We start from the raw sequence: 9,534 nt of genomic DNA on the forward strand, positions 1-9,534 counted from the left end.
GGGGGACACAAATGTTAAAGAAGATCTTTAAATAAACAAAGTCTAAAGACAGAAAATTATAACAAAACTTTATAAATTTTCCATGTCTAGAATCTAATTACTGGGGGGGGGGGAGTCATCTTTAAATTTAAAGTGATCTTTGAATTTATATAGGATTTGCAAAATAAACACAGAGATTTCAAATAGGGATCCTTAGTGTCACAAACATTTGGACCTGTTGGCCACATTCAGAGAAGCACAGCAGTGTGGTATTTGCACCGCAGACATGTCTGCACACATACTGCACATTCAGCTGTTCTCTGCACAGCAAGGGAGCAGTGTGGCAGGGGGCGTTGACCCCTGGATATCCAGGCATCAAAAAACCCCATAAAAAAAAAAGTGGAGTGTCACATGTGGGGGCAGTACACACCGCTCAAAACCAGAGCTTGGCCAACCAGAGCCATGGTCAGAGCAGCAGAATCGCCAATGCTGCAGCCCCAGGAGGCCACCAGGACCCCAGGTAAGGCTGCTGGCTCCAGACTGTCATACCCCATCCAGGGTAACCTGCCATGAGCCAGAGGGCACGTGACACAAGTGTTTCCCAGGGACAATTAGCAATGGCACAAGGTGTCACTTGTGCGGACATGGCCGTTGTGGTCTTTCTGTGTTCTTTGCAATACAGGACTTGCTCTGTTCCTATTCCATAGTCAAAAAGCAAGTGAAAGCTAAGCGCTGGTATTTTCTGAGGGGTGCGTAGAGTTTAATGTGGTTGAGACCTACTGGTATTATAAAATGGACAGGTTGGTGGCATCTGGCTTTTGGAATTGACTTACAAATTGTTCTGGTAACAGTTGTATGTATTGCTTATCATTCCTTGCTGTAGACTTTAACAACATTGACGTAAGCTCCTTTTACTGAGAACTAAGCAGCTTGAGGCACTTGTAAATCTCCACCGTCCTTTGCCTCAAGCTGTTGAGCTACTTGACCTTACAATTTCCTCCTGCTTCCAGTACCTAAACTTCTAACTTCCTGTATTCCCATGTCTGTACTGTTAACTGCTTGTGCACATGTAGTGGAGGCAAAAGCTGTTTCTGGTCTCTTGCTCAGCCTTGACACAAGAATGTAGCAGAGTGCACCACTTCTACTCACTCCCCAAATTTCCTTGCGTTTGTTCAGATTTGGTATGCCAGAGCATCGGTTCTCTAGTAGCCCTACCTTCCTCTTCACCTTTCACAGGTCAGCTGTAATCATGATGACTTGTGAGAGTAGTGAAGCACTCTGTTGACCCTCACAACTGATGAAACCAGAGCCATGAGAACTAAGCCACTGTCAGGATAGGCATGCCATATTGTTTTGTGAAGGATAATTTAGTGAAGGATAAAGTTAAGTTTTTAATGGATTCCCATCCAAGCCCCGGCACAAAATGAAGATTATGTTTTTGTATGCAGTTTGAAACAGTGACCACCTGGGATTGATCCTTTGAATTGTGTCAAAATGTATGTCCATTATGACAACCAGATACTGTCTTTTTCCTGCCGGTGCCAATTTATCCGTTTCACTGGTAGTGGGAATGTCACCTTGCATACAAGGTTAATGCTATGCCATTCAGTCCAGATTTCGGACTGGGTGCTGAAACTTGAGCTACCATCTACTTTACTTTTGTTCTCCCTCAAAACCATGATGCATCGAATATCCAGCTGGACCCAGATGTGGCAGTACAAACGCAACAGTATCATCCAGCCAGTTCTTGGTAATATCTACATGATTTTGGATGTGTTCTGAATTAAATGATAGTCAACTCATATTTTATTAGCATTAATTTGTTCACTAGTGCTTCTAGCATCATAAAGCTGTAATGGAAACTGATTGCATAAGCAATAGGACCAAAATACTCTAGTTTGAATATAACTTAGTCGAGACCAGAGGTTTCCAAACTTTTTTTTTTATATTGCATACCTGCTTCCAGATTTATCAGCTGCCCGCATACCCCTACCAGCATACATTTTATGTTTGAACCCCATAAATGCTAATTATTATAATAATGAAAATTAAATCTGCCATTACACAATTTCTCCCATGTACCCCCCAGAGATGTCTTGTGTACCATCAGGGGTATGTGTACCACAGATTGGGAACCCGTGCTCTAGACATACAATTCTTTCTGCCTTGCTTATCCCTGCTTGTTACCATTGGGATCAGGGAACCACAGCATCTGTAACTGAACTTTCCTCCCAGTCTTCTACTTATACAGCATGTAACAATCTAGTTCCACCCACAAAGTGGTTTGTAGAGGAGCCAGAAGAGGGACCATGTACCCCGTATGCCCTTTTTCCTCCTTAAAATCACACCTCCTGCTGCTCTGCTCACAGATTAGAACCAGGGAAAAGAAATCCTCTCATCCTACCTTTTGAACCTTGCAAGCAACTTTTCAAATGCATTCAGTCCTGCACCTCCAGAGGTACTAATCTTCTCCCCACCTTTTAACAGTATGAAGTGACTTGCTCTACAAGATCAGTGAAGTTGGTACTTACCTTATCAGCATGTGTTAATTTTCATATAATCTTTGTGATGAAGTAATATTACATTGGAGATTCCAACTGTTTAGTGCTTCTGAAAAACAGAATTAGCTGGTCCTGAATGCAACCTATCTAAATATAGCTTTACCCTTACTTGACTGAAAGGATACATTGCTAATTGCATTCAGATATTATGACTGTGTAGTAGCAACAATATATTTGAATTAAAAATGACTCTGGAATATCTTCATCCAGTATTAAGTTAAGGTATATGAAACCTATATTAAAGCTATCTATTTTTTCCCTTCTTTTACTAATCTAGAGTGAGCTGTTGGTCTTTCTGCTCATTTTGGCAGGAAGAGTAGCATGTACCTTTTTTGGGGGAGGGGGAAGGAGAGGGGTTGCTAACCTGGCACCTGGTTCTCTCCTCCCCCCATGCCCCCCACTCCCCGTGGTCCAACTTATTTTCTGGCTCTCCACCCTGAGTCCCACCTCTCTTTCCTGCCATGCCTTTGATATCCATTCCTGTTTGTTGCTGAGGGAGGTGGTTGCTGGGTCTGGCAGTAACCTTCCTGGTTGCCTTGCCTGGGGCTTGTACTCCCTCTTGACTGCTTCCCCTTTAAGGGACTGCTCCCATAGGCTTCTGAGCACTTGAGGGCTCAGTTGTTGCACCCATAGCCCCCTTTTCCTCTGACCACACCCTCAGCCTTAGTCTGCTGTTTAAGACCTCAGTGCCTGGCTATCGGCCCCACCTTGGTGGCAACCCTTCCTGGGGCTTCAGTCTCGGCATGCCAGTCTCCACCCCTTTAATCTTGGGGCCAGCTCCTGGCATAAATAGCAGGGGAGTGCCACCCAGGCACCCTTGCTTGTAGCCTCCTTCACCCCTGCAGCCACAATCCAGTTCTCTGGTATCAAACTAAAACAGAACAAAAGCACAAGCTGGTTGCTTCATAAAACAAATAGTCTCCCTCCTCAGGGTAAACATTGCCCACATCCTACCTCCATAGGAGCCTTTTCCTCCAGGCTCCCCTGGGTGGCTTGGGTGTCTTCTGTCCATCTCCAGCATCCTCTCACTCATGAGAGCCCCTGTCCCTGTTACAGTCCCTGGCTCCCCGTACGTAGCCAGAGATGGGACTGATATCCCCAAGCCCTGGTCTCCTTGGATGCTTGTACATGTGACAATGTCACGATGTACATATGATGAAAATTTCCATGCGTGTGGCTTAATGGCATCACACATTACATGTACCTGAGTTTTGGGGGTTGTAAATGAGCTTGCATCATTGCAAACTAAACTACAGTCCAATGTAGTTTAGTTTGTGACGTTGCGAGTTGGAATGTTGCAGCCATTAGTCATTGCACCCACCAGCCACGGGAGAGGCAGCCAGGCTCTGCAGCAAAAAGGATCAGGCCCATTGCTGCTTTTGCCTTCAGCAGGCTCCAGCAGCTGGCAGGATGCCTCGCGCCACTCAGGAATGGGCTGACTTGCCCCTGGGGCAGCACAGGAATGCGGCTGGGTTTGCTGGCAGCCAGGGAAGGCAGCAGGGGTGGTACATGGGGTGTGGGGTTCCCCAGGCAGGCTGCTAGCTGGCCGACTGCTGCCCCAACTCTGAGGTGCTTGATCCAGTGCTTTCCTGAGGCTACCCAGGCTTTCAGCACCTGGTGAACAGTCTCCATCACCTTATCTGACCACTAGTACTCCCAGTCATCCTCCTGCCACCTTCTCATGCTGCCCCAGGGACAAGCTGGGTGTGCTGACACCCAGAGAAGGTAATGAGGATTGTGCACAGGGTGCTGGAAGCTGGGGTGGGCTCAGGAAACCATTGCATTGAGTGCCTCCAAGCTGGGGCAGCACCCAGCCAGTTAGCAGCCCACCTGGGCAGCCCTGTGCACCATTCCCACCACTTTCTCTGGCCACCAGACAACCCAGCTTCCCTCCCGCCACCTCCCTGCACTTCCTCAGGGGCAAACCAGCCCATTCCTGAGCAGCCTCAGGCATCCTGCCAGCTGCAGGAGCTTGGTGAAGGGCTTGATCCCTTTTCTCCATGGAACGTGCCTGCATCTCCCATGGCTCGGGGGTAAGCTGACTAATGGCTGCAATGTTTTAAACTGCAGTGTTTCAAACTGAAAGCCCAATCCTTCCCCCCCCAGCGGAGCCTGCCTACCTCTCCTGCAGCCAGGGCCTGAGCTCTGACAGATTAATGGTCCCCCTGGCTGCAGGAGGGGCGGGCAGGCTCTGCCAGGAAAAAAGCAAAACAAAGGATCAGGCCCCTCGATACTTCTGCCTTCAGCAGGCACCTGTGGCCACCAGGACACTCACGTATATAGTGATGGGATAGGTTTCAATTAAAAATTCACCATTTCAATCTGGGGGGCATAGGATGCAACCTGAAGGACTAAACCCCCAGCATGTATACAAGCGCCCCTTCTGGCCATGTGACTGGGTCTCCTGCATCTAGTGACCAGGTGCAGCTAATTGCTTCATTAGCCCCATGGCCTTGTTAATCCTGGACCCATTCCACCTGGCCTGCTATGGCTTACTGCCCTTCTTGGCTTTGAGTTTCTCACCTTTTCAGGCCTTTCTTCTAACAGAGGCAGGGGTTCCTTGTTACAAGTAGCAGTGGCATGTTTCCATAGAGAAAAAAATGATCTTTACATCGTTTTAAATTTCCCCTTTTTTCCCCCCAGTTTCAAAGACCCAGTGTCCTGGGTTTGTATTGTGAATGAGACTAGGCATTGGTATTCTTATTCCCTGTATACTATTTTGTTGTTTATCCTGTCTCCTTGCATTTGCTTTCTTCCAAATAGAAAAAACCCCAGTCTTTTCAGTTACTCGACCTAGAGACGTTTTTCTATGCGTCGTTTCTCTTGCATTCCAAAGGATGTCAATTTCAAGCGTGCCGGACGAGGTCCTATAATCACCTGACCCAGTTTGTCTTGGAGCATTCTGCCCTGGTCAGAATACCTGCTGATCCCTATAGTGCTAGTGTAGCTTGAGAAACAGAGGCCTTGGAAATCTCCTGTAACACCTTGTCAGGGAGTGCAAGACATAAAGATAACTCTGAGAACCTCCAAATAATTTTGTGATATTTTTTTTTCTTCTTTTTTTGTGCCACACCTAGCGATCGCATGCTCTTTGGTGCCTGTATTAGATTATCTGTGACTCACTGGGTTTCCTCTTTTCCAACATTTCAAATGTTTAATGATGCCTGTTTTATGGCCATATAGAATATAGATCCATTCTCTCTTATACAGGGATGCAGATACCATAGCTATATTAGCACTTCTTATTCCTAAATGTCAATTGTTTGCATATTCAGATTGGTTAGACAACTTAAAATAACTTTTTACTGAAGAGAATAAAACCAGTTTAACATATATATTGGACAGGTCCATTTCTCTCTGTCTTGCATCAAGGCGAACTATCCTCTGACAGCCTGGTTTTAGAGATGCTGACAAGTGTAATGCAAAGGATCTTAATTACTTTTGTAGAAATGTTTTAGATATTTAAAAGTTGCCTCTCCTAAGTCATGGGGTGAGTCAGACACTGTTTGCAAAAAATGTTAAATCTCTTCATGTAGGGTAATCCACTTAAGAGACTTGGCCTAAATGTTCAGGGCTAGTATATTAAGGAACATATTATTAAATCAGATGATGGAAGTACTTATATGTGGTTGGCTTGGCTATAGGTCTGGATGATGCTAAATCATCTGTGCCCTTGTGCAAGTGTGCCATTCAGGGGAAAAATACCAGAGCATTCCTTGGCCCAGTAAACACTTGCTTTTGAAGCATGGTGGCATGTGTATTTTCTTATAGCATATAATATAAAAATTTAAATAAACGTGCCACACATGAGTTAGCGGTGGCTGAGAGCTAGGGTTATTCTCAACCCTTTTGCTTGTTAGCGAGACCTCGCCTGGCTTCATGCCTTTTTGTAACTTGGTAGCTTGGCTCAAGGGTAAAACCTTTTTCACCCTATACATTTTAAAAGAAAGTTTGTAGTGAGCCCTGCTCTCCAGTGGCACATAGGCTCACTGAAAGAAAAGCCTTTCTTCAGTGTAGTCAGCAAGATAGTGATGGTTGCCAGGTTGGGTTTTTGTTTTTCATTTTTTAAAGATTATGGACTGAATATTAACCTCTGTCACATCTGGACAGAACTGCCCAGCACTGTGGGTTTTTTTCCCCTCAATTTAGCATTAGTTCTGCAACTTTTTTAGTGGCATGACCATAATGCATCTGTATTGCTGCAAGAGTGCAAGCAAAGAAGGGGGCCACTTCTTTCCAGATGTTTCAAACTCTGGAATTTGCAACCGCCTACCATCAAACGTGCAGTTCATGCTTTCTCCCCCCAGGATTAAAAGACAAAAACAAGTGACTTTGGAAGAAAGAAAAAAAAAATCTACTTTACATATGTGAAGTTGTATCTTGGTAAATTAAAATGCTATATGTTTCAGACTTACTATAGCAACTATGAATGACTTCAGAACAGGGTTGAATGAAATAAAATTGCCAAACCTTGAAAACTAGAGTCAAATTCATACTTTTGAAACATGCTTTTACAAACATCATTCATTATAGTGCCTGACTAGTATTTCCTGACAAGGACTCGCCATTACCACCGTATCCTGGATGTGGAATCTAAAAGTCTTTACTCTTAGCACTCTACAAACCAATTTTAAAAAATTCTCAACTTCTGCTTTTCAGAATCTCTGCAAGCTAGATATTTCCTAATCTGAGTTTACTTTCCAGGTCAACAAATTGATTCTTCAATACCTTAGTCTTAGGCATCCTTCACTGGAACAGCTTCATACCCACTGAATGTTATCTCCATATTTTCAATTTAGCTCTCAGCTTCTTGCAATTTTATACCAAAGCTTTTGAGCTTATCAAGCACAGCCTCTGTAGCGTTTATCACATCTAACCTTGTACTGATATTTAAAGAGTTCTTGCTAAGTAATTTCAACACTGCTTGAAGCATCAAGTCCATTGCTTTTCATGGTATGAAAGCAAGGTCTTTTTACACCGGCTATAAGATGTTTCACAATTATGCTGGTTAACATGAGTTAGCACTTTTGTGTAGGCGAAGATAGCGGTATTTAAAAATGCATTTGGCTGTTTTAACCAGAGTAGATCGCAAGCTTAGGGAAAGTTAAAGCTTGTGATTTTTTTTTTTTTTTTTTAATTTATACAGTTTTCTTTTTGTCTAGGTGTAGATAGGCCCAAGCGTACTTCTTGCTACCTAGTGGGAGAAGAATACTCAAACTAAGCTGTCCTAAATTTATAGCCTTTCATCAAGGGTTTAGCTTCTTCCTCAGAAGCATCAGTAGTTCCTACTGTCCAAGAACCAGGGATGAATCAACTAGCTTGTTACGAATAAAATGCATAGTCATGGTATGGTAGGGTTGAAGACCAGTCATGAAGAATTAAGAAAATATGTCTTGAGCTATTGTCTTTCATCAGAAGAATTCGCTAAACAAATGTGTAGCTAAATTAACAGTCATCTTTAATTATTTTCCCAGTGACAGATGTGAAAAGACCAATGTGGGAGAGAGGGAGCAGCCCGAGTGAGAAGAGTGGTGCCACGGGGGCAGGGTAAAAGCCAGAAACCACCGTGGGGATTATTCTGTTTGGGAAAAAGAAAATCCTACGACTGTAATCATACCCAGCTGTAACCACAAAATGATCCGTTTCTGTTATAAGGTGCACTGGAATGTTCAGCTAATCGGGAAAACTAATTGACTGAACATCTGCTTTATCATATTCTCCAGTGGGTATTATTCTGTCTGCTAGTTCAGTTTAAGTGTATTTCCTGTTAAAAACTCATTTTGGGCTTAACATCTCTGCTGTTTCTTTAATTGCATTTAGCTGAAACTTAGAATTCAGGTTCTCCTGCAACATACTTTATTTTCCCCTTCCCCCGTCTTGTTCACAAAACAAGAAAATGTTTAAGCCATTTACATATATTTCTTTTTATACAGAGGAGAGACATCTTGTGAGGGTTTATACTTTAAAAATGAAACTTGTGCATTTGTTACCTTGTGGAATTATAGTCTTCCCATCCTCTTCTACTTCCCTTGGTTTGCTTTTTTTTTTCCCTCTGGTTGGGCAGGCCCTAAAGCCTAGATTTGCCACTTTCTGGACAAATGGTTTATCCCCTAGACCATTGTAGAAAAAGCAGGTCTACCCAACCCGCATCTGTATTTAAAAGGAGCGAGCCCTAATTTTTTCCAGAGAGGAGTTGTAGGTGCCAGGATCCTCTGGGGACATCTGGTTCTCCTTTGTGATCGCAATTCAGGTGCTGATGTTTCAGCGGAGGGGTAAGAAGTAGGACACAGCCCTATGTTTAATGTTTTCTACTGGATGTTCCTCTTGGCAGCTTCAACTTAATCTCTGTGTTTATTGGACTGGTCTTCTGTCCATGCACTGTCTTGGCAGCCTGTGCATTGGATGGGAACATCTATGGAGGCATCCTTTCCATACCTTTTGATGAACGGAAGAAGCCAAATAATCTTCCTCATACACCCAGCCTCTGAGAATACAGGGAACCATGTAGTATTCTCGCAAAATATTTTGTTCCCCTTTATGATGAGCATCCTCTAAGGTCTTTGAAAGGACCTGGATTTGTACGGAGATTGTCCATCGAAATTCTGAAACAGAATGCAGGAAGAAGATCTCCCTTCTTTTGAGCAAGTTGTTGTGTTGTTGTTTTTTTGTTTTGTTTTGTTTTTTAAAGTGACCATCAAAATGTATTAAATCTCTAAAATATATAGCCAGGAGGCTTTTTCCATTCAAAAGCAAAGTCAAGTCCAAACGGTCAGGGAGTGCCTGAAGGGCCCCAGTGGCATTCTGACTTTAGAGGTGTAATTGAAGCCCAAGCACTTTTGTGTGCTTTCATCTTCAAATCACTGTTACAAAATAGGGATATTTTTTTCCCTGTTGCAAGAAAAGAAACAAGTAGCTTTTTGCTTTTAATAGAAAATGGATTCTTTTTTTTTTTTTTTTTTTTAACTGATTAATAAAACACAAAGGTTACATTTTA

The sequence above is a fragment of the Gavialis gangeticus genome, unplaced genomic scaffold, assembly GCF_001723915.1.
Source record: "Gavialis gangeticus isolate Ggan-Ray unplaced genomic scaffold, GavGan_comp1, whole genome shotgun sequence".
In the NCBI taxonomy this organism is placed as follows: domain Eukaryota; kingdom Metazoa; phylum Chordata; order Crocodylia; family Gavialidae; genus Gavialis; species Gavialis gangeticus.